The sequence below is a fragment of the Pelophylax lessonae genome, assembly GCF_965119305.1.
Source record: "Pelophylax lessonae genome assembly, chromosome: 5".
NCBI classification, from domain to species: domain Eukaryota; kingdom Metazoa; phylum Chordata; class Amphibia; order Anura; family Ranidae; genus Pelophylax; species Pelophylax lessonae.
The window spans coordinates 433,753,629-433,776,555 of NC_138772.1; the positions used below are offsets into that span (position 1 = coordinate 433,753,629).

The following is a 22,927-nucleotide window of genomic DNA, read 5'->3' on the forward strand; positions in this document are numbered from 1 at the left end:
TTGTCAAGGCAGACATCCCAAGTCTCCCGCATTCGGGCTGCGCCTCCCTTACACCCGCAAGTGCCGCGAGATATCCCGGCTGCCCAGATGTCAGCTGTCAGCGTATCCCCGAGTCAGAACGGAGCCGATGCTTCCTGCATAGTTCCGGCTCTGTCCTGTCACAGGCAGAATGATATCAAATGCACTCCGTCTGTGAGAGGAGAGATACAGAAAGTATCGGCTCTGCATTCTTCCTCCAGCGCTGCTCCTCACACTCTCCGTTGATGTCTCTCAGAGGAGCCAGCAATTCCCTCCAGCAGAACCAGCCAGCAGTACCCACCAGCAGTACCAGCCAGCAGTACCCACCAGCAGTACCAGCCAGCAGTACCCACTAGCATACCACGCAGCAGTACCCCCAAGCAGTACCAGCCAGCAGTACCCACCAGCAGTACCCACCAGCAGTACCAGCCAGCAGTACCCACCAGCAGTACCAGCAAGCAGTACCAGCCAGCAGTACCAGCCAGCAGTACACACCAGCAGTAATAGCAAGCAGTACCAGCCAGAAGTACCAACCAGCAGTACCAGCCAGCAGTACCAGCAAGCAATACCCACCAGCAGTACCAGCCAGCAGTACCAGCCAGAAGTACCCACCAGCAGTACCAGCCAGCAGTACCCACCAGCAGTACCAGCCAGCAGTACCAGCCAGAAGTACCCACCAGCAGTACCAGCAAGCAGTACCAACCAGCAGTACCCACCAGAAGTACCCACCAGCAGTACCCACAAGCAGTGCCAGCCAGCAGTACTAGCCAGCAGTACCCACCAGCAGTACCAGCCAGCAGTACTCACCAGCAGTAACAGCCAGCAGGTCAACTGCAGTGCATCCGTGTGAAAGCAGTCTTAGGCCCCTTCACACGATCGGTCTGTGCATTAGCGTATGTAAGTTGTTGCAATATGTTTTTTAATACCTAGTTGTGTTCTGTCATAATAAAATGTCATGTCCTTGTTCATACATGTATGAATAAGGGCATGACATTTTCTGGCTGCCTAAGTCACATGTGCTAGGGGTGCAACTAGCCCCCAGCACATAATTGTAAATATCAAAGCATGTGCAGTGTTTCTGACTGCTACATTTTTCTGCTCTATCAATACAGAATCATCCGTATCGATACGCGTATCAGGAAGTAATGCATCACGATACATTGCTGTTTTGATATTTTGAGCACAGCCCTATTTAAAGCCGTGTTCCCAGTTCCCCTTTTATACTTTGAGCACCTGCCCCTCCAAAGGTCTCTGCATGGCCCTGGTGTGTGGTATGGCTGTGTAAATCTCAGCACTGGACGACAGGAATATTAATTGTTTGGTTGGAAAAATGTCTCCTGTATGTACTTTGTGTGTTTTTTTATGTATTTAGCTTTTTGCCTGGAGTTCAGCTTTAATACCACCTGTGCCTCCCAGCCCTCTAAGGGATTTCAGATGCCGGGAGGCGGGATGTATGATCATGTGACTGCCATGGTTGGCTGTCATGGCGATCACGTGATAGGAAAGCTTGCGATCTGTCAGCCAATGGTAACTGTGCCAGGAGCGTGCTCTTGGCACAGCTGTGTCCACCTACTGATGTCATATATGCAGCCTCTCTGTGCCAAGGCTCACCTGCTGAGAGGCCGTATATTGGCGTACCATGGGCACCTGGGGGTTAAAGTAGCTGTTATCATACAATGATGTGGACACTTTCTAGTACAGTTCTAACTGTGAAAGCACCAAGGGCATACCTACAGGGGTCGCAGGGATCGCAATTGTGTGGCCCCCCTGTAAGTCTGGATAGGAGGAGCGAGGAGGGACTGCATATAGAGGAACTGATCCTATAACCTCATGGCAGGATAAAACCATGTGGAAAAGAAGAAATCCCAATAGCGTAATATTGCTACAACATATTTATTAAGAAATCCAAGTAAAGAACTCACATTTGATGAGATAAAAACAGGCGGTGTAAGTCATATATCGGTAGATCGCTGGGATCACGGTGTACAGCGGGCTGTCTTGGCTCCGGCGTGTGTTCCACCGCTACCGGAAATGACTTCACGAAAGGCGCGTCGTCGGAAATTGCGTTGACGCGTTTCGCCTCCCACTAGGCGTTATCACAGACATATACGTCTGTGGTAACGCCTAGTGGGAGGCGAAACGCGTCAACGCAATTTCCGGCTACACGCCTTTCGTGACGTCATTTCCGGTAGCGGTGGAACGCACGCCGGAGCCAAGACAGCCCGCTGCACACCGTGATCCCAGCGATCTACCGATATATGACTTACACCGCCTGTTTTTATCTCATCAAATGTGAGTTCTTTACTTGGATTTCTTAATAAATATGTTGTAGCAATATTACGCTATTGGGATTTCTTCTTTTCCACATGGTTTTATCCTGCCGGGAGGTTATAGGAGACCCCTAGTGGTCACTACTAACGATCCAGAATCATTTCCCGGATTTTATACCGGACTATGCCTATATGACCCTTACTATATGGTCTGGGGGTCCACGTTGTCCGGTAAGTGGAATTGCCTAAGGGAGAGGACTAAGTCACGTCTATACCACATCATTGCAGCATGTTTTTCACCTGATTTTCAGCACCTGAGCACCTTGATCCGTTTCAGCAATTTTTCACTGACCACTTGCTGAAACACTGAATCAACATTTTGGACTATTTATTATTTATTATTTGATTGTTATTAGAGATTTAATTCATTTTTATGAATTTCACCTATTTATTCACTTCATGGGGTGTTGCATTCTGAAAAGAGATTTTTATGCATTTATTTATTTACATCTATTTAGGCACGTTCTAGCACTTTATTGTTCACCACATCCAATCTGCGCTGTTTTTTCCTTGTATTCTCATTTCACAAAATCCTTTCGATTTTATGCACAGCAGCACTTTTGGAGGCACTGTACACATCACCATAGCGCAGCATTAATCTTTTTGTTTCACAGAGGAACTGATCGCCTCATTTTCCTCCGGCAGCCGCTGAATACCTGCGGGAGGGAGAAGAGGAGAAGCGGGCATTCAAAATCTGCAGGAAGAAAATTGATAATTTCCTTTATACTGTTAGCAGCCCCCCCCCCCCCCACTGCTCCTTCTATTCAGCTTCTTTCTGCTGCCCCCTGCTGTGCTCTCCAGCCCCCCTGTGCTCTCTCCTGCCCCTCCCCCAGTCCTTTGCAGCTTCTCCTGCCGGCTGCTGTGGGGGATCTGTCAGGATGGAGAGCGGGGGAGGGGCTGGTAATTGTGTTATTTACCAGCCCCTTCCTTTTCTGAATGGAGAGTCAGTGATCCATACCGATCACTGACGCTGCCCAGTCATAACTGAAACATAGCAACCTGTGTTTACTATGCTTGAGTTTGTGAATGGATGGGAAGCTCTGTACAGAGGTATTCCTGTCCATTCATTCTGTGCAGATAAGGCTGCAGAGAAGGAGATTGAGGGCTGTGTCTTCTCTTTAATCTCCTTTCTCTGTCTTGAATGTGAAACATCAGAGGTCTGTGTAGACCCCCCTATACCTCACTAATGCCCCCCAACGGGGCTCCTAAAAATAATTGTAAAAAATGATTTAAAAACAAAACAGGTCACACTTGTGACTGGGCGCTGGCATTCTGCCACTGGGCTTGGAGGGAAAGTCCATTCTTGGGGGTCAGGGAGGCCCTTCATGGCTTCTTGCCCCGGGGGCCCTGAAGTTTCTAGTTACGCCACTGGCAGGCACCATAACTGATTTTGCTTAGTTTCAGAAATGACCTTGTTTATCTTTTTTACAAGTTATGTGACCATGCATCTCTTCTTCCTCATAGGTGGGGAGAGCAGGGTTACAGGACACTGTGCAGACACCCAGTGTGCCTGTATTCTATAGTCTGCTCACCCTCAGGCAAGAGGCAGGCTGTGATTGGCAGAGGGTGTGTTCCGGAGGTAGAGTGTGATTGGCAGATGGTGTGCCCCAGAGGCAGGCTGTGATTGGCAGATGGTGTGCCCCAGAGGCAGGCTCTGATTGGCAGATGGTGTGCCCCAGAGGCAGGCTGTGATTGGCAGAGGGTGTGTCCCAGAGGCAGGCTGTGATTAGCAGAGGGTGTATTCAAGACACAGGCCGTGATTGGCAGAGGGTGTGTTCAAGAGCTAGGCTGTGCTTGAGCGGGTGGCATGTTCAAGAGGTAGGCTGTGATTGGCAGAAGGTGTATTTAAAAGGCAGGTTGTGATTGGCAGAGGGAGTGTTCCAGGGGCAGGTGGTGCTTGAGCAGGGGGCCTGTTCAAGAGGCAAGCTGCGATTGACAGAGGGCGTGTTCAAGAGGCAGGCTGTGATTGGCAGAGGGCGTGTTCAAGAGGCAGGCTGTGATTGACAGAGGGCGTGTTCAAGAGGCAGGCTGTGATTGGCAGAGGGCGTGTTCAAGAGGCAAGCTGCGATTGACAGAGGGCGTGTTCAAGAGGCAGGCTGTGATTGGCAGAGGGCGTGTTCCAAAAACAGGCTGTGATTGGTAGAGGATGTACCCCAAAGGCAGGCTGTGATTGGCAGAGGGTGTGTTCAAGACACAGGCTATGATTGGCAGAGGGTAGGTTCCAGGGGCAGGCTGTGATTGGCAGAGGGTGTGTTCAAGATGCAGCATGACTTTAAAGGGGGCGTGTTCAAGAGACATGCTGTGCTTGAGCAGGGGGCATATTCCAGAGGCAGGCTGTGATTGGCAGAGGGAATGTTCCAGAGGCAGGCTGTGATTGTGGGAGGGAATGTTCCAGAGGCAGGCTGTGATTGGTAGAGGGTGTGTTCAAGATGCAGCATGGCTTTAAAGGGGGCCTGTTCAAGAGACCTGCTGTGCTTGAGCAGGGGGCGTGTTCCAGAGGCAGGCTGTGAATGGGGAAGTCATCAATGTGAAGGGGGAAGGGGCAGGGAATGCTGCTCAGGTGTGCGTCCAATCTGGTGCTGGCTAGATCCGCCGTCCGGAAAGATACATGTGAAAATGTGGAGCCGCACACAGATAGATGAAATCAAAAAGGGTGTCTTTATTCTTCAAAATCATCCAGGACAAACAGACAGTGTGAGGAACAGAATATGTCCAAGGTAGACGCGTTTCACGGCACGAACGGCCGCTTACTCATTACCACGGTGGTAATGAGTAAGCGGCCGTTCGTGCTGTGAAACGCGTCTACCTTGGACATATTCTGTTCCTCACACTGTCTGTTTGTCCTGGATGATTTTGAAGAATAAAGACACCCTTTTTGATTTCATCTATCTGTGTGCGGCTCCACATTTTCACATGTGAATGGGGAAGGGCATGTTCCAGAGACAGGCTGTGCTTGGCAGAGGGAATGTTCCAGAGGCAGGCTGTGATTGGGGGAGGGAATGTTCCAGAGGCAGGCTGTGATTGGGGGAGGGAATGTTCCAGAGGCAGGCTGTGATTGGGGAAGGGCATGTTCCAGGGGCAGGCTGTGATTGGGGAAGGGCATGTTCCAGGGGCAGGCTGTGATTGGGGAAGGGCATGTTCCAGGGGCAGGCTGTGATTGGGGAAGGGCATGTTCCAGGGGCAGGCTGTGATTGGGGAAGGGCATGTTCCAGGGGCAGGCTGTGATTGGGGAAGGGCATGTTCCAGGGGCAGGCTGTGATTGGGGAAGGGCATGTTCCAGGGGCAGGCTGTGATTGGGGAAGGGCATGTTCCAGGGGCAGGCTGTCATTGTTGGAGGGAATGTTCCAGAGGCAGGTTGTGATTGGTAGAGGGTGTGTTTAAGATGCAGACTGTGCTTAAGCAGGGGGCGTGTTCAAGAGGAAAGCTGTGATTGGCAGAGGGTAGGTTCCAGAGACAGGCTGTGATTGGTTGGTGAGTGTGGCGGCTGAACATACTATACCAGTAATGGCGAACCTTGGCACCCTAGATGTTTTGGGACTACATTTCCCATGATGCTCCTGTACTCTGCAGTGTAGTTGAGCATCATGAGAAATGTAGTCCCAAAACATCTGGGGTGCCAAGGTTCGCCATCACTGTACTATACAATACCCAAGAAGGAAGAAAGGTGACTGGCAGGATCAAAGTGTCCTTCAGATGGAAGATGTACATGGAAATGATGGAGACCGTGATTTATAAAAGTAAATGCACGCCTAGAAAACAATAAATATTTCAGGTTACATGCACTTTGGATTACTTTGAGAGTTAGTATTTGCTTTGGAAGTGCTCCTTTGCTGTGTCGGCTTATGACTGTTAAAATGGTATAAGATGGTAAGCTCCTTGGGTGAGCAGGGGCCAGTGGGAATAATGTGACTTTCAGTCATTTTCCAGAGGGAATCTGTGTCACCTCTGCTGCTTCCTGAGAAGGAAGAGCTCTCAGGGCACACGGGCAGCAGTGAGGTAAACGGGACTGTGGCCCTTTAAGAGAAGGAGGGGGCGCGCAGAGAGCTGAATGAAAAGCACTAGTGAATTCTTGCATAAATTATGCCTGGTGGCCGCGTGACGTCACGGGGGCTGTGTGGCAAAGGGAGGGGAGGGCAGCGGAGTGGGCGGGGCGTGCAATGCGTGTGTGTGAGAGAGATAGAAGAGTGTGTGTGTGAGTGAGAGAGTTCGCGGCCCGCGGGTGCGCGCACGGTCCTCGGGGAGGACTCGTGAACGCGGCTGGAGCTGGTGCCCGGAGAGAGTGGAGTGAGTGAGAGGATCCCGAGCAGTGAGTGTCCGGCGGGTTCGCCTCCTCCTCCTCCTCCTCTGTAGTGCGGGCGCGCTCGTGCACGGGTCGGATTAAACTTGAGCCGAAATTAAAGCACAAAGGAGAAAATAAAGAGGAGAGAGAGAGAGAGGTGAGGAAGAAGAAGAAGAGGAGTCCGGGACGGACCGGGATAGAGAGAGAAGCTCGCTCCATACAGGAGGGAAGAAGGTGGAGTGTGGGAACAGAGCGGCCACATCTTCCCCCTCCTCCCACCACAGCCAGGAGGGGGAGAGGAGGACACCGGCTGCCCCGTCCGGAGGAGACAATAGGGCGCTGTGTGCCCGGGACACCACCGACTGCGGGTGAGTGAGAGGAGGGGGAGGGGGGAGCATGGCCATCACACACAATGCGACTCCGCAACTTACAACTTCTACTGGAGTGTGATCGGAGGGGGGGGGGGGGGGATAACACATCCGATCCCAGCTGTCCTAGTGTGTGTGTGGATGGATCGTATCAGGACATCGCTCGGAGTTCGAGTTGTACAAAGTGTGTACGATGGGGGTGTGATACACACATGGGACACATGGGGGAGGGGGGAGGGGACCCCCCCCCCCCGGGAAGACAGGAAATCCAGAGGATGGAGACTGACCCTAGGATCACTGAGGAGCTGGGTGCCCCCCCCCCCGGGGTGATCAGGATGGATAAACCCCCCCCCCCCCCCTCAGGAAGAGGAGGAATCCAGGGGATGAGGATGGAGAGTGACTCTAGAATTCTCATCCATAATGGTCTAGGTGACCCCCTCCCCCCCTCGTGTGCCCTATGATAGAGGGGGGGGGGGGTCAGGTTAGATACACATTGGGGTCCCCCAGAGATCCTGAGGATGGAGAGTGACTCTAGGATCCTCATATATAGAGGTTATATGGGTGATTCCCCCCCCTCGTTTGCCCTATAAAAGGGGGGGGGGGGGGTCAGGTTAGATACACATTGGGGTCCCCCAGAGATCCAGGGGATGAGGATGAAGAGTGACTCTATGATCCTCATCTATAGAGGTTATATGGGTGACCCCCCCCCCCCGTGTGCCCTATGACAGGAGGAGGGGGGGGACAGGTTAGGTTCACATGGGATCCCCCAGAGATCCAGGGGATGATGGAGAGTGACTATAGGATCCTCATCTATAGAGGTTATATGGGTGCCCCCCCCCGTGTGCCCTATGAGAGGGGGTACAGGTTAGATACACATGGGGTCCCCAGAGATCCAGGGGATGGAGAGTGACTCTATGATCCTCATCTATAGAGGTTATATGGGTGACCCCCCCCCCCCCCCAGGAAGAGAGAGAATCCAGGGGATGATGGAGAGTGACCCTGAGCCCCCTCCTCCGGGGTGCCCTGTGATGGTGGGGGGAGGACGGTGTGGTCATGTTTGTGTCATCCCGGAGATGGCTGCTGAGTTCACCCCCCCCCCCCCCCTATAATATAATCTGATGAAGGCGTAGTGGTGATGGGTGTGGGTCATTGTCCTGGTGATGATGGGGGAGAAGACATGGCCTCCTGGCTGGTGGTGTGTGTGTGGCAGTGCTGGGTCCTGCTGGTGGATGGGGAGGGAGGCTGATGGTGGAGGCACATGGAGAAGGCGCTGCAGGCGACCAGCAGCCATCATTGCAATGTATTCATCTCCTCCTGATGGCCTTTCACAGGAGGGTACCCTTGGGTAGGGGGAGGAGGAGGAGGAGGAGGGGGGGGGGCAGTGAGGATGGGAGAGGCACAAAAACAAAATACTGGAAAAAAAAACCTGGAACCCCAGGAGAAAAAAAAAAACTAGTGCAATCCTGATCCTTCACTCCTCAGCCCTCACTCACGCCTGGGCTTTTTGTTGAAAGTATTTTCTTTTACATAACAAACAATAGACAAAGGACACAAAGTAGCAGTTGAGGAGGAGTTTCCTTTTGAATGGGAGAGATCACCGACCCACACCGTGCTCTGTCTGTTCCTCCTCCACCACCAGCCAACTTTACAATGCCCAAACTATCACAGCAGCTCCATATATTGGGGGCTGGTACTCATCATCCCCTCCACAATCAACTTCTATCTTCCTGGCCATGCTGACACAGGACCACCCCCCCCCCATCACCACCCCCCCTTAAAAGGCTCTAGGAGCCATCCATGTAGGTGACAGGGTGGCCATTGTCCCAGTACCCCACTCCTCTTACAGCTCCATCATCCCTTTTATGTGTCCCTTTAAAAAAAAAATATATATATATTTATTTTTTTCTCCCTCTCCCCCCCCCCATCCCTCTGCTCCATGAAAGTTCCAGTCCCACATGTAGTCCGCAGGGCACAGTGTGCTTTGTTTTTGTCTGGCTGTTGCACAACAGAAGCTCTCCAGTCTAACCTAAAATGGCAGCTTTCATTTAACTAGGACCTATTCATTGACACTGATAACACCACAAGGGCACAACAAGGCTGCACGCCTGATGATGCCGTATAGGAAGCAAGCTCTAAATATAGGATACCTCTGCCCCCCCCCCCCCCATGCTACAATGTTTATTTTTCTGCACCGCTTTTATTTTGCTCAAAAACTTTGTGGAAGTTTGTTGGTGGAGATGTTTGGTGCAGGTTCAGGCACAGGATCCGTTTTAGCTTTTATTTCATGTTTTCACAGTCTGGGATGTAACAGGTTCTGCTTTGTTATGACAGTTTGAATCGCTGTAGGACGGCGTCGTGTCATAGATTTCGTCTTGCACAGGCATACAGTTTTCAAAAAATAAATTTGTGGATCAGAATTTAAAGAGAGCTTTGATTTGTAGTTGTATCGCAGGACGTGTGACCTTTTTTTATTTGTTTTTTTATTTTAAATTTTCTAAATTTATTTTGTAAAAATCTATATGATGATTTCTTTGATCACAAATCCTCTATTAGATAGAATAAATATGGTAATTTTTTTATTTTTTTTATTTTTAGTTCCCGTTGCAGCACATATAACTCTTACAGAAGAGTTCCCCTTTATGTGGTTATTTTTTTGGACTGTATATTTTTCTATGCGATGATTGGGTCGATCTACCTCTATAGTTGGGACGATGCTATTGTTGGTTAATTTTTTTTTTTCTATTGCAGAGCCCACCTTTAATTTTTGTAAAATTTGTGTGTACATTTTTCTATACAACAGTTCTGTTGATCATATTTCCTCTAGTAGTTAGAGTAATAATGTTATTTTTATTTTTTTCTGATGTGTGGGTTTTTTTTTTTTTTTTTTTTTTTTTTAACCTTCTGAAAAATAGTTTTTTGAGGCTGGCGTTGAAGTGTTTTTTCCCACTTCAGGACATTTGGAATTTCCACAAAAAAATGAATATTGCTTTACCAGAGTGCACAGAAAATATCATGTAGCTGCTGCTGTTTGTTTATTTTTTTTCTTTCTTTTCTTGTTTCCATGAATTCTGTTTTGTGTTCTAGATTATAATTGTGTTAATAAATATTTTGTGTAAACTCCTAAGTACAACCTTTGAGACTGAACATATATTGGTTTACGTACTGTATACAGTAGTTGGAGTGTATATATGTGTGTGTGTGTGTGTGTGTGTATATATATATATATATATATATATATATATATATATATATATATATATATATATATATAAATTCTTTTCTTGTTTGATCTTGGCCGCCTTGCAGCTAGTTGATGCAGCATTGAGTGGTGGGTGTGAATGTTACCTGGATATACATTTCTGTTTGGTAGTGTTGTGATCATACCTTGTTTTGGGTTTTGACATGTTCATCATGCTTGGGTGATTGGAGGGCAGGAGTGTGACATCACTTCTTTCTGCTAGCTGAAAGGGCATGATATCACCAGTATATGTGCTCGGCAGCAAAGGGTGATGGGAAAGATTATCTGTCATGTTACTAGGGAGCTTTCTAAGGGTCTGGCCACCTTTTTTTTAAAAAAAAAAAAAAAAAAAAAAAAAAATTGGTGCTGGTGGACTGAATTACCCAAAGCTTTTATCTCCTGGGGCTCCAGCAGCTAGATCTTCCCGGCTCTCCTTCCACACACCTTTAGCTGCCTCACTGAATTATTCATAATATAAAATAAAATTGAAAACCAACGGAGAGCGTGACTTCCTTCCAACGCTTATATTCGATATGTACACATTGGATCTGAAATAACCCTTTCTCTTATAGATGTGGACGGTGCTGTACATATTTTTCAGTTCTGGAGGACTATCTGTTATGATGGTCACTTTTTATGGTTTTTTGTTTTTTTTAAATGGCCTCTATTGTAAGGCGCGCATAGCCTGCTTGAGTAGTGTGTGGTGTGATTATTCTTTCCATTTCGATGCCTGTTGTTTTATTAAGAGTTTTCTAGCTTCTTAATAATGCTTTCCATACACCAGTCGAAAAATGGTTCAAACCCGTTTTCAAAAAAACAAACACTTGGTTGTGAGAGCAAACAATGGTGCCATCGTATAATGACCTAATTGTAAATGATAAAATCGTTCAATGAACATAAATGAAATACAATTTTCGTCCTTTTTGTCAAACAGTTTAATTTTTAGGGGCGAGAGATATTAACCTTTCAATTGTTTGTTCGTTTGGCAGAATTTTCCAACCGGTTCTTTCGATGTTTCGGTTTTGAAAAGTTAAAACCGATTTTCCATTTGTGCTCATTTACTGGATGAAAAACGAACAAATGGTCCAAATAACAGATTTTCGAATGATCTTTTGGCTAGTGTATGGCCGGGATAATGATGTTCTAGCTTCATATTTTAAGGGTTTCTTAGCGTCCTTTAGTAACTCATTGTTACTTTATTCTGCAGACCAAAGTGACAGAATGGAGATTAAAAATTGGAAGTCCAGGATGCCTTCTTAAGTTTGAGAGAGGTCATCTTTCACTGCCAATTGTGGAATGTGAACTAACCCCCCAATTAGGTATCTGGTTAATGTTAGCTGGATGGGGTAGGTTCTGCAGACCTGCACCCAGCAACAGGGTGAACTATCTTTTTGTGCAGCAAACAGTTAAGCTGCTTTGTCTTGTGACAATTAACTGTAACCAGAGAAGCTGAGGAAAAGGCATTGCTGGAAGCAGAGCAGTCTGTGGAGTGGCTGGTGACACTGTAGAGACGGTTGTCCTGCGGAGTCCATGTATAATTCACTATCTGGAACTTTGGTGTGATACTTGCTCTGCTGGGTTGTATCGCTCTGTTCTCTGCATTTCAGGTTCCGTCTCTGGTAGTGAGGATCGAAAAGCTGCTAAGTTTGTTTTCTTCAGCGTGTGGATTAGTCACACCTACTATTAGTGCTACTTGTAGAGCTGGCTTCGTTTTTTGTTTGATTCCGTATTCATTTTTTGTATTGTTTCTGTCGTAATTTGTCTTCAGAAATCAACCAGTGTAAACATGCTAAGGCAGAAATCAGAGCTTCCTTCTATAAAACTTCTATAAAACTTCAGTTCTTGTACCGTTGGTGAGAGGCTGAAGTATCTTTTTATCGATACGCACAGGGGGTTAGATTTGTCCATCTGATGTAGATGTTCATAGGAGGAGAGCTGTCTGCTTATCTGTGCTCCGGAATTGTGTCCATGGTGTTTCTGATGTTCTTTACCACATTTACACATGAGCAGTGAAAAGTTTGTGCAGTAGCTTCGGACTTGGATCACTCGATGTCTCGCTCATACGTTGACAAACATCTGATTTTTCAACCAGGATCTTCCCACATTAATGATCACCACATACCCAAGCCCAAAGAGTTCTCTCCCTTTTTTTGTTTTATAAGAACTTACTGTGTGCCAAATTTGTGTTTTAGCTGGCTCTATACAGGTAGGTGCTCAGAGGAATGGTTGATTTGCACTACAGTCATTAAAATGCACACAGGTATAAAAAAGCTAATAGTGTAGATCCAGATTGGGAATTGCAGCGTTACCATCCATGTAGTTTCCAAGCAATGCTATTGCTCCCCTGGATGCACCCTTGGATTCTTTGAGGGCGGCGCTGCAGATGTTTGCCTAATTATTGCTCTTTTCTTTTTTGTAATCCCTATAGAAGGTGATTACCTTTTTAGAAACGTTCACTTTTGTCTTTTTGTCTGTATAATAAAGTAGGCATTCAGATTTTAAATGGTAAGGAAAGAAAAAAAAAAAATAATGGGAGAAGTTTTAAGTTTCCGAAAGAGTTAAGCTCTCATTGATGTAATTAACCAAAAAATATTCTTTTGTGACCCATAATACAAAGCCACTGTGTATGTAAGCTCAATCCTGGGGGGAGAAAAATCCTCCCCTGCAACAGGGCTCCCCCTAATTCGCAAGGGTTAAATTCTTGTTTAGGCTGCATTCATATTAATGTGAATTGGATACGGGTCCCCCCCCCCCCAATCTAATTCGCATGATGGAGAGTGATCAGCTCTCAATGGAGCCGGTTCACATAGCTCCAGGGCAGCCACAGTCCGCACTAGAAAAGGGTCTTGTCCATCTTCTGGTCTGGCACCTGAAATGGAGAACAGGGATGCATCGGACCCCCTGCTGTGAGCCGCAGATAGTGTGAACCCAGCTTTACGCTTAGGGTGCCAGTACCAAAGACTTTACTTACTTTTTTGTTTGTTTGTTTCTTTAGCAGGCACCGCTCAAACCTTCTCCCTGAAGCTCGGAGTTGTGGGCAGTCCCTCAGCATCCTCTTGTACAACGCAGGGCTGCTGGTCCTGTCTTGTACTTGATGTCAGTGTGCCTTAAGACAACATTAAACTCAAAACCAAAAATGTATTCTTTTTGCTGCTTGCCAAACATTAGATGTGGTGGCTGCACTAGTTTTCATTGGCTTCCCCCCTCCCTTTTTTCACCTGGTGATCTGCTCAGTAATACATCTCCTGTATTAGTGAGGCACATCTCTGGATGAATGAGCACAGAAGACAGCAGTATTGTCAGTCTGGGGGAAGGGTAGTGTTAAGTATTTAGCAGATTTAGATACACTAACTTAAACCAAACTCCAGCTCACACTTTATAATCAGTTACAACAAACTTTTTTTTTTTTTTTTTCCTTCCTTTTTTGGGAATACATTTTGCATTAATAATAAAAGCGGATCATTTTAGTCACCCTTGTCCATGTTAAGTGGTTTGTTTCATACATGTAAACTGATACATTCTGCTGGAGAGCTTATGCCTTTGAAAAACAGAGTTGCTGGCTGAATTACCAGATGAGCCTAAAACAAATGCAGCCATCACATCTAAGAATTGGTAGTTAGAAGGGTTTTTTTTTTCTTAATGCATTCTGTGCATTAGGATGAAAAACCTGTGTGCAGCAGCCCCCTCGGCCCCCCTAACACTTACCTGAGGTCTGAGATTCTCCCTCCTAATTGGCTGAGACCCAGCAGCAGTGCCCTTAGCTGCTGTCAATCAATAGAGGGGGTGGGGCTTTGTCTAAATGGACACAGGGAGCTGTGACTCAGCTCGGGTGCCCCCATAGCAAGCTTCTTGCTGTGGGGGCACTGAACTGGAGGGAGGGGCTAGGAGCACAGAAGAGGAGGATCCGGGCTGCTCTGTGTAAATCCACTTCACAGAGCAGGTAAGTATAACATGTTTATTTTTTTAGGGAAAAAATTAGACTTTACAATCGTTTTAAGCTGGCCTCAGGTGAATTGAAATTTTGGTTAGTTTAGCAGGGGACAGCCAAATTTTGATCTCTGTAAATTTGTGTATTCTGACAGCCGAGAGTGCTGCTGAAAGAGTACAAAGTCTTGGCGTCAGGGGGAATTCTTTCATCCACCTCACTTGTGTGGATGGAGGAATCCATTGTTGTTTTTCCTTAGCCCGCTGGCTGAATTGGGGGGAAGCGATCCATCTATGGTCCACTTAAGAGAATAGACTGTAGGGGTTGGTTACACAGCATGGAGGGAGCGAGGGGATTGGGTAAATAAAAGTCCTTACTGTCATAGATGAGGTCCGCTGATTTCTCTTTTCCCTAAAGTAAAGCTTTAATTTTTGAAACTTTAATTGTAATTGCTTGATCCCTAAAATGTAAAGCTTCACAATAATTGGGTAGACCCTTTTTAATGTGTTGCTGAGCTTTGGCATTGGACCTGTACTGGCTTTGCAGTTTTTCTCTTGTTCATCCAGTGACAGCGTTCAGTCATACTTGCTGTTCTGAAACCGTCTGATTTAGTAAGACTCATCTTTTCCGGAGATTTGGGTAATTACATGGTTTGTCAGTTAGGAAATAGTACTGTAATAGGATGTATAATGTGAACACTGTCAGACTACTGCAAGAAGTTTATTACTTCTTAAAGGACTTTTCAAAGGGGACCTACATTGCCAGAAACACTGCTTGTCTTGTCTCTGTACTCTCTAGTTTTCTGACCTGGTATAAGCATGCAGCTAGTGAAATCAAACAAGTCTGCATGCTTATTTTGGGTCAGGGACTACAAGTAGTGAAGGCTTTAGATCAACATAAAAACCAGGCAGTTGTCATGTTTCGAAGGAAGAGTTTTAATTTTATGCACAAGTTGTCGGTCTTGGAACCCTGAAGTAGTCCAGAATGAACCATAAGTAAACCCGGGGTCTTAAAGAAAATCTATGCAGACGGCCAATGCTGCCCTGCTTTACAGACTGCTGGTTGCCAGACAGGGGCAGTCCTCATGTTTATCTTAGTGCAGGTTAATATGGTGGCTAAACTCCCAGTGAACCCGGTGGGCACTGCTGGTGCCCTTTTAGCAAAGTTTGTTTTAAAATGCAGATTATTGGTTCACCTTTATCAGTGCATTAGTGTGGTCCCTACTCTGGCCAGTCCTTACTCTGCCGCCGAAATGTCAAAAACTTTCATATTATGCTTACAGGAAAGCTGTGCTGAGAGGAATATGGCTGCCATTGTGGAGCTTCCTCTGAAAATACTCATTGCTTGGCTATCTTTAGCAGTACTTTAGTACACTAAACCAAAACAAACATGTCGATTAGAAAGTCAGTCCTTTTTTGGATAGGATGAAGGGATGGAATTGGTTTTGAATAGAATAAGGATGGGTTAGAAACCCTGTATGTTATTGCTGTTGTGTGTCCTTGCTGAGATTTCCCCTCATTATTAGGCTTCATGAACACTGGCCAACATTTGCTATGGGATACCACAACACTCCGCAAAATCGTGACACTGTTTTGCCACACTTTTTGTTTTCCCGTGAGCGGTGGTCAAAAACGTTCCTAAACTGAACACAATTCTTCTGCGTTTGGGAGAGGGAGGTTGAAGCCCACCTAAACGCGGCAGCCCCTAACATTTGCTAAAAACCTTTGTGTACACTGATCCCCTGCTGATTTCGTACGTTTGTACGAAATGATCAGTATAAAATGATCAGTATAATTTTGATGGCAGGTTTATTTTAACAGTGAGATGGAATAACAAAAAGAAAATCCAGTAAAACGCATTTCACAAAAGTTATAAATTGATTTGCATTTTATTGAGTGAAATAAGTATTTGATCGCCTATCGGCCCATGTTCACATTGGCGTGATTTGACATGTCACCCACCTCAAATAAAGTCCCGCGGGCCAATTTTTTGCTGTTTCTATATGTATTTTGGGATGGAGGCGTGCTTGGGTGGGAACCAGACCATTGCCCCTTTCTATATATTGCCAGCAACGGCACTGTCCCAATCGGTGCAACGCCTAGTAGTTCCTGTACTACTTTTTCAGATTTCGGGGGCTATTTTCAATAGACCTCTGTGCTGGAAATCAGATCAGCGCAATCAGATTCCAATCTCTACATCATGGCCAAGACCAAAGAGCTGTCCAAGGATGTCAGGGACAAGATTGTAGACCTACATAAGGCTGGAATGAGCTACAAGACCATCACCAAGGAGGTTGGTGTGATTATTCGCAAATGGAAGAAACGCAAAGTAACTATTACTCTCCCTCAGTCTGGGGCTCCATGCAATATCTCGCCTCCTTGGGAGATTCACTGATCATGAAAATGGTGAGGAATCAGCCCAGAACTACAAGAGAGAATCTTGTCCATGATTTCAAGGCAGCTGGGACCATAGTCACCAAGAAACCAATCTTTAACACACTAATCCATAAAGGACTGAAATCCTTATTCGCTCTGCATATGCACGAAAATACACCACAACGGGGTGCACATAAAAACACAAAACATAGAAATGACCTCAAAGGAAATGCAATCTTTGGGAAAAATGCATGGAAAAAAAACCTGCATCAAACGACTGTCACTGTGCGTGCAAAAACGTGCAGTAAATGCAGCTTCGATTGTGACTGGGTCCCAAACATTTTACTGGAAATTTTTTTTAGTGCATTTATATAAATGCTCATTACACCATTCAGACCATTGATCTCTAATGATTAAGCTAGTCCTATCTCCGGTGAAGATCTTGATACAGTTACATTAGCTGCTTCCAGATATGAGCAGCCAAATAGCCTGTCTAGATAAGGTGAGTAAGGGTCCTTTCACACGGGCTTTCCGCCCGGCGGACTCCATTTTGCACAGCAGGGGATCGCTTCCCACTGAGCAGGCGGATGACAGGTCCACCCCCCCCCCCCCCCACTGTGCTGAGATGGATCTGTCAGTCCCGCTCTCCTCTATGGTAGATCAGATGAAAACGGACCGCCTGTCCCTTTTTTCATCCGATCCTCCAGACGGATGGAAAATAGGGTTACCATCTGTCTGGATTTCACAGAAGAAGCGGGTGACCGCTGACATTCGCTGCTCCAAAGAGGGGCATGGGGCGTCCGATCAGGTCCGCCTGAAAAACTGCCAGGGGGGACCTGATCGGAAAGTCCGTGTGAAAGGGGCCTTAGTGATTGTATAGAATTCATGGAATATGGCACGCCCTTTGTTTTACCTTCAATGTAACGGTTTAAAACAGCAGAGCTACTTGTGGTCGATGTGTGAAGGGAAGAATGACACTGAAAACTTTAGTTATTTACAGGTGTGTGTGTGTATACACTGTGTCTATGGAATTTTATATTTTGTAGCTCTGATGAATGTAGAGTGTTGGCCTATTGAAATGCATTGGCTATTTTATGTAATTGTATTATGAATGATTAAAGTAACTTGGACTATTTTTTTGCCATTTGATCTGGCGTTCCTGTTTTTTTTTTTTTTTTTTGCTCACTGAATACTTTCCGGTCTAAAAACGTATATTGTAAAACCTATTAACCGGTTGCCGACAGCTGCAGGTACATATACTGCGGCGGTCAGCCCCGGCCAGGCAAAGTGACATACCGGTACGTCACTAGCCTGTCACTTGCTTGTGAGCCAATAGCAGGCGAGCGCACGCCCGTGGAGGCACGCTCCCGCCCTGGGTCGTTCCCTGGGAAGTCCATGCGATCGTCCGCCGTGAAGGGAGAAAGGCAGGCGGCTGATGTAAACAAGCCGCCTGTCATTCTCCCCTGTGTAGGAATAGTGATCAGACGGTTCTGCTATGTAGGACCGTTGATCACTGTTCCTACACCAGTATCCATGTCCAATCACAGTTAGAAGCACGCCCCTAGGGACACACTTAACCCCTCCTTCCCCAATAAAGTTAACCCCTTCCTTGCCAGTGTCATTTTACAGTAACAGTGCATATGTATAGCACTGATTACTGCAGTAATGTCACTGGTAACCCCAAAAGTGTCAATGTCAGTCAAGGGTCCGATCTGTCCGCCGCAATGTGGCAGTACCGAAGTTAGTAAACGCAATAACTTTTGCGCAAACCAATCAAAATACGCTTTTTTTTTTTTTTTTTACCAAAGATATGTAGCATAAAACAAATTGGCCTAAAATGTTAAATTTTGATTTTTTTTTTACTTTTTTTTTTTTTTTGGGGAATTTCATATAAAAAAAATGTGAAAAATATTGTTGTTTTTGCAAAATAAACGCTCTTTTTTTGTTTATAGCACAAAAAGTAAAAATCGCATAGGTGATCAAATACCACTAAAAGAAAGCTCTATTTGTGGGAAAAAAGGACGTCAAATTTGTTTAGGTACAGCGTCGCTCGACCGCACAATTTTCCGTTAAAGTCACGCAGTGCCGAATCGCAAAATGGGCCCTGGTCAGGAAGGGGGTAAAATCTTCCGGGGCTTAAGTGGTTAAGCTATTGAAACAGCATAAATCAGCAGCCTGACTTTTGTGAGCTCTGTGCATACCATGTGCTAAAAAAATCTTAACTGATGAAGAGAGAAGAAAGGTGATCTCAGCAGTCCTTTGCTGTTCCTGCATTGTCCAATCGCAGAAATAAAAGAAAAAGGAGGGTGCACCATCCTAGTGCGTGATCCCAGATAAATGTATTAAGTATATAAAAGAATAAAACTACCCACAAGCATGTAGATAAAAGTACGCTTATATGTAGCTATATAGTCCGGAAAGTATACAAATAATTACTTTAAGTGTTTCTTTTTCTACATTTCTTCACTGGTTTCTTACCTAGACGAAAGATGTCATATTGCCCAGGAGTCTTTAGAAGGGGAGGAGAGGACGAGGGGTTTTCTCAGCTAAGCACACCCTCCTGACTGCATGCCTGAGCTAAGGGCAGATGGACTCCAGGAAATAAATGCTACATGAAACATTTGCCCATACTCAAGATGGCTACAGCCAGCAGTTCTAGGGGGTTGTCTTTCAAAGTAATTCCTCAGCAAAATAAATCATGGAGACATGGATGGATGGGGGAGTTTACTTTGAATATTAAACAATTTAATGTTTTTGGTTTGTGGTACTGCGATGCAGTGAGGATCCACTTTAAAGGAGAGATGGTGGTTTTTTTGAGCCATGAGAAGCTGCAGGCTGATTTGGAGCTGCCATCATCCCCATTGAAGTATCAGTATTGGGTGGATTTTCCCATGCACGGCATTTCTCTTGGCTAGGTGTGGGCTAGACGAGACATAAGTTTCTCTGCCTTGCAAATGTCACTCCTTGCCAGACTGTTATGCATTTTAAAATAAGTAGGCTACATATGACAAGACTCCTTCTTAAGGATGTTCTCCATAAGCATATAGAAGCTGATTACATCTGAGCTGCAGCATGATATTCTTTTTAAGCTGTTCCCAGGTAAGATTTAACATCTAAAATGCTAACAGTGCAAACTGTTCATACGTGATTGTTCTATGTCCAGGGAATACCCCTTTCTGCACTTGTATGGTTTTACTGTGGTGATGGAACCTTGTGTGTCAAAATGGCTGCTGTGATGTCAGCTGTCAGTGTAATGATCTGAGCTCTTCTCTGTTTATCTGTATGATTAGTTTGCTGTCATCTCCTGTATTGTCTATAGTACTTTATAGTCCAGGGAAGTCCAAGTGGTCTGTTTATGAAGAGTGACAAAATGATTGCTTTTTTTTTTTTTTTTGCCTGATTTTAACCATTTTTTTGCATTTGACCTGGAAAGTTGTGATGTCCAAGGCAATAGACTCCATTCACAAAGCTTTTAAGACAAGTATAAGGAGCTTTAATTTTTAGCCATGCAACTCATTTTTCAAATCTCATTGAGCTCAGCTGGAAAGAACAGCCTCTTTTTATAAAATAAGTACAGGCTGGTCCTTGGGTTGCATATATCTGACTCCTAATTCTAAATGGAAGGAGACAACAGGAAGTGAGAGGAAATCTCCCCTAGGAAGGGAAATTCACTCCTGTAAGAGTTATCATGGGAATAAAGGCCAGTACACACGTACCGATTGTCGGCCGAAAAGCTTCGACCGACGACCGATCTGCCGGTTGTAGGCTTGTTAGTATGATGCTTCCGACAGCCGACAGCGCACTTTCGGCCGAAAAGAATCTGTCCTGCAGGCATGAAAATTTTTATTTGCCGACACCAGAGCGGCCGATTGTTCGCCAGTCAGTACAGAATTCGGCCGACAGACAGCAGATTTGCAAGACTGGGCATGCTCAGAAAAGAAAAAACACAGGGAAAGTTAACCATTACATGACATCACTTCTGCAGTCGGCTGTAGTCGGCGGACAAAATTCTTGTGCAGTCTTTTGCACTTTTCAGCAGACAAGACAGCCCTGGACAAAAGACGGCCGATCGTTCGGCCGACGATCGGTACGAGTGTACGGGGCATTAGGTGTCTCTACTGAAGCTTTATCACCAATCCTTGCTTCTACAACAACCCAAAAAATTTAAAATCCAATTGTCACAGGGACAGAAAGTGAGGTGACCTCTTCTGAACCGGGGTACAGACACCAAAACAAACATTACAGGGGTGTCAACCCTTCCCTATGCTGTCTATCCAAAACCTAAACAAGTTTTGGCTGGGTTTACACAGAAAAATGTACCTGTTCCAAATTACTTACAAATTCAACTTAAGAACAAACCTTCAGAGCCTGTTTTATTTGTAATCCGAGGGCTGCTTGTATTCTTATTTCCTAAATGATATATCCTTATCTTGGTGTGTTCACTCAGTGAATTGAGCCTAATATGAGAAGACAAATCGGAGCAATGTTAATCTCAGTCTCTGCCTACTTTCTACTAATCTGACTGGCAGATTTATGGACTCCCCCACCACCTTTTTTAAAGACTATCTTTTAAATGTTTTAAAAACCCACTAAACTGCAGAACATAGAAGGAACCAACTCCATGGGAAAGATGTGATTTCTACTTGGAATGCAGTACACCTTAAACATGCAAACATATCCCAATACACTGGTTTGAATGGGCCACAAGTGTTGGGGTAAGGCAGGCCAAAGATAATGCAATGTTTTTATTTTTCTTCTTACGATTGTGGGAAAGAATCAGCCTGTTCATAGATGGATCGAATTTCCGCTGGTCCCTGCTAAACTAGTAGAGATTTGAACAATTACATTTTTTAAGTGTAAAGGTTCAGAGAAGGGACAGGTGAACTGTAATGCTGCATACATAGACAGCAATTTCAACCACTTTTTATTTGCAAAAAATGATTAGAGATTACCGCCACTTGGCACCAACATTATGGGCGGGTAGGAACTGTTGGTAGTACATTGCAATGCACTAATCTGTCCAGCTTTTTTGGTGACCTGAATGTGGTTGAGCATGATTAAAATTGTCCTCTGTGTGGCCAGCCATAGGGTAATGGTAGAGGTAGGGGGAACAGTCAGGGAACTTGGGTTAGAGTAAAGTTCCAGCCCCCCCTTCCCCACACACCAAAAAATTGAATGTCAGCAGCTACTGTAGCTGCTGACTTTAACTATTAGGGGACTTGCCTGTCCAGGGATCCTACGGTGTCTGCTTCTTGTATTCGCTCTCGGGTGCTTGCATTGCCATCTTAGGTATGCTTCATTGCCGGTTTCCTACTGCGCATGTGCGAATCGGGCTGCACTTTCTTAATGGGCCTGGTGCGCCGAAACTGGACTTCTGGCTGAGTTCACCACCGTGGTGAACTCAGCATCAAGTGGTAGCGGGTACCTTTAACCCCCCCCCCCCCCCCAGGTGTCAATTGTGGCATCAGAGGGGGGGAGGCAGACAAGCAGAGCTTTCCCTTTTGGGTGGAGCTCCGCTTTAAAAATCATTTTGTTTTTGTTTCTGCACATTCATGTCCCAGATATCTTGCACTACCAGAGTCAGAGTGCTGAGAATTGCTGTATTGTAGGTATGTAGAATGGATAACTAAAACGTCATGTAAAGCTCAATGCAGACCTCTAAGAAAAACATTGAGCCAACCAGACCTGCAGGAAATGAGGGTTCCAGGTACTTCTGTACACATTGATGGAGTTGGATTGTGAGAGATAAACAAAGCAGGACCTTCAGACTGTATATGTAATAAGCAATTCATGCACAAGTATAAAACACTAGAAACCGGTTTTAAACAATAACCTACATTTAATAAGCTTTATGGTAAGCTGCCCACATATCCTAAATCTATGAATCCTTTTAGGTTCTTGGTTTTGAAGAACTGCGGAAGTAGAACCCATTGCCCCCCTTCTCCTTGGGACTGCTCACCCTCAGAAGTTGTTTGCTGTTGAAGTTCAGTACATTAAACTTTAGTACTTTGCGGTTCCCTTGTAGTACAGCGAAGATTGAAACTCCGCTCAGCGCGTTACCTTTTCACTGAAGTATTTTGAAATTCAACTAATTTTCTGCTTATTCTGTTGATTGTCACAATTCCGTATGCTGAGCCGACCATCTTTAACTATATTGGCTGAACATCATCGGAGATCCTTTGTAAGCCTCTGGCAGTAATGCCTTGTTAAGGAATCCGTGATTGAATTCATGACTGCTTTTAAAAGCTTTTGCCCAAGGAGTTAAAAATATCAATATTTGTGTCAACTCCCTATAAAAATGTTTTGTAGACAGAAGACGGCTTGACATCAGTGTTCATGTATATATCCGCTCCCAACCATCTGAAGAACTACGCCTGTTATCTTCCCAGGCAGG

General features: G+C 45.5%; 1 protein-coding gene across 1 annotated transcript in view; it reads left to right on the forward strand.

Annotated features, from left to right (window-relative positions):
- Nucleotides 1-6,571: 6,571 nt before the first annotated feature.
- CHD7 (chromodomain helicase DNA binding protein 7) overlaps nucleotides 6,572-22,927 on the forward strand; it is a 222,375-nt gene continuing 206,019 nt past the window's right edge. The window contains exon 1 of the mRNA XM_082258208.1: nucleotides 6,572-6,995. The gene's annotated coding sequence lies outside the window, so the exon portion shown is untranslated. The remainder of the gene's footprint in view (nucleotides 6,996-22,927) is intronic.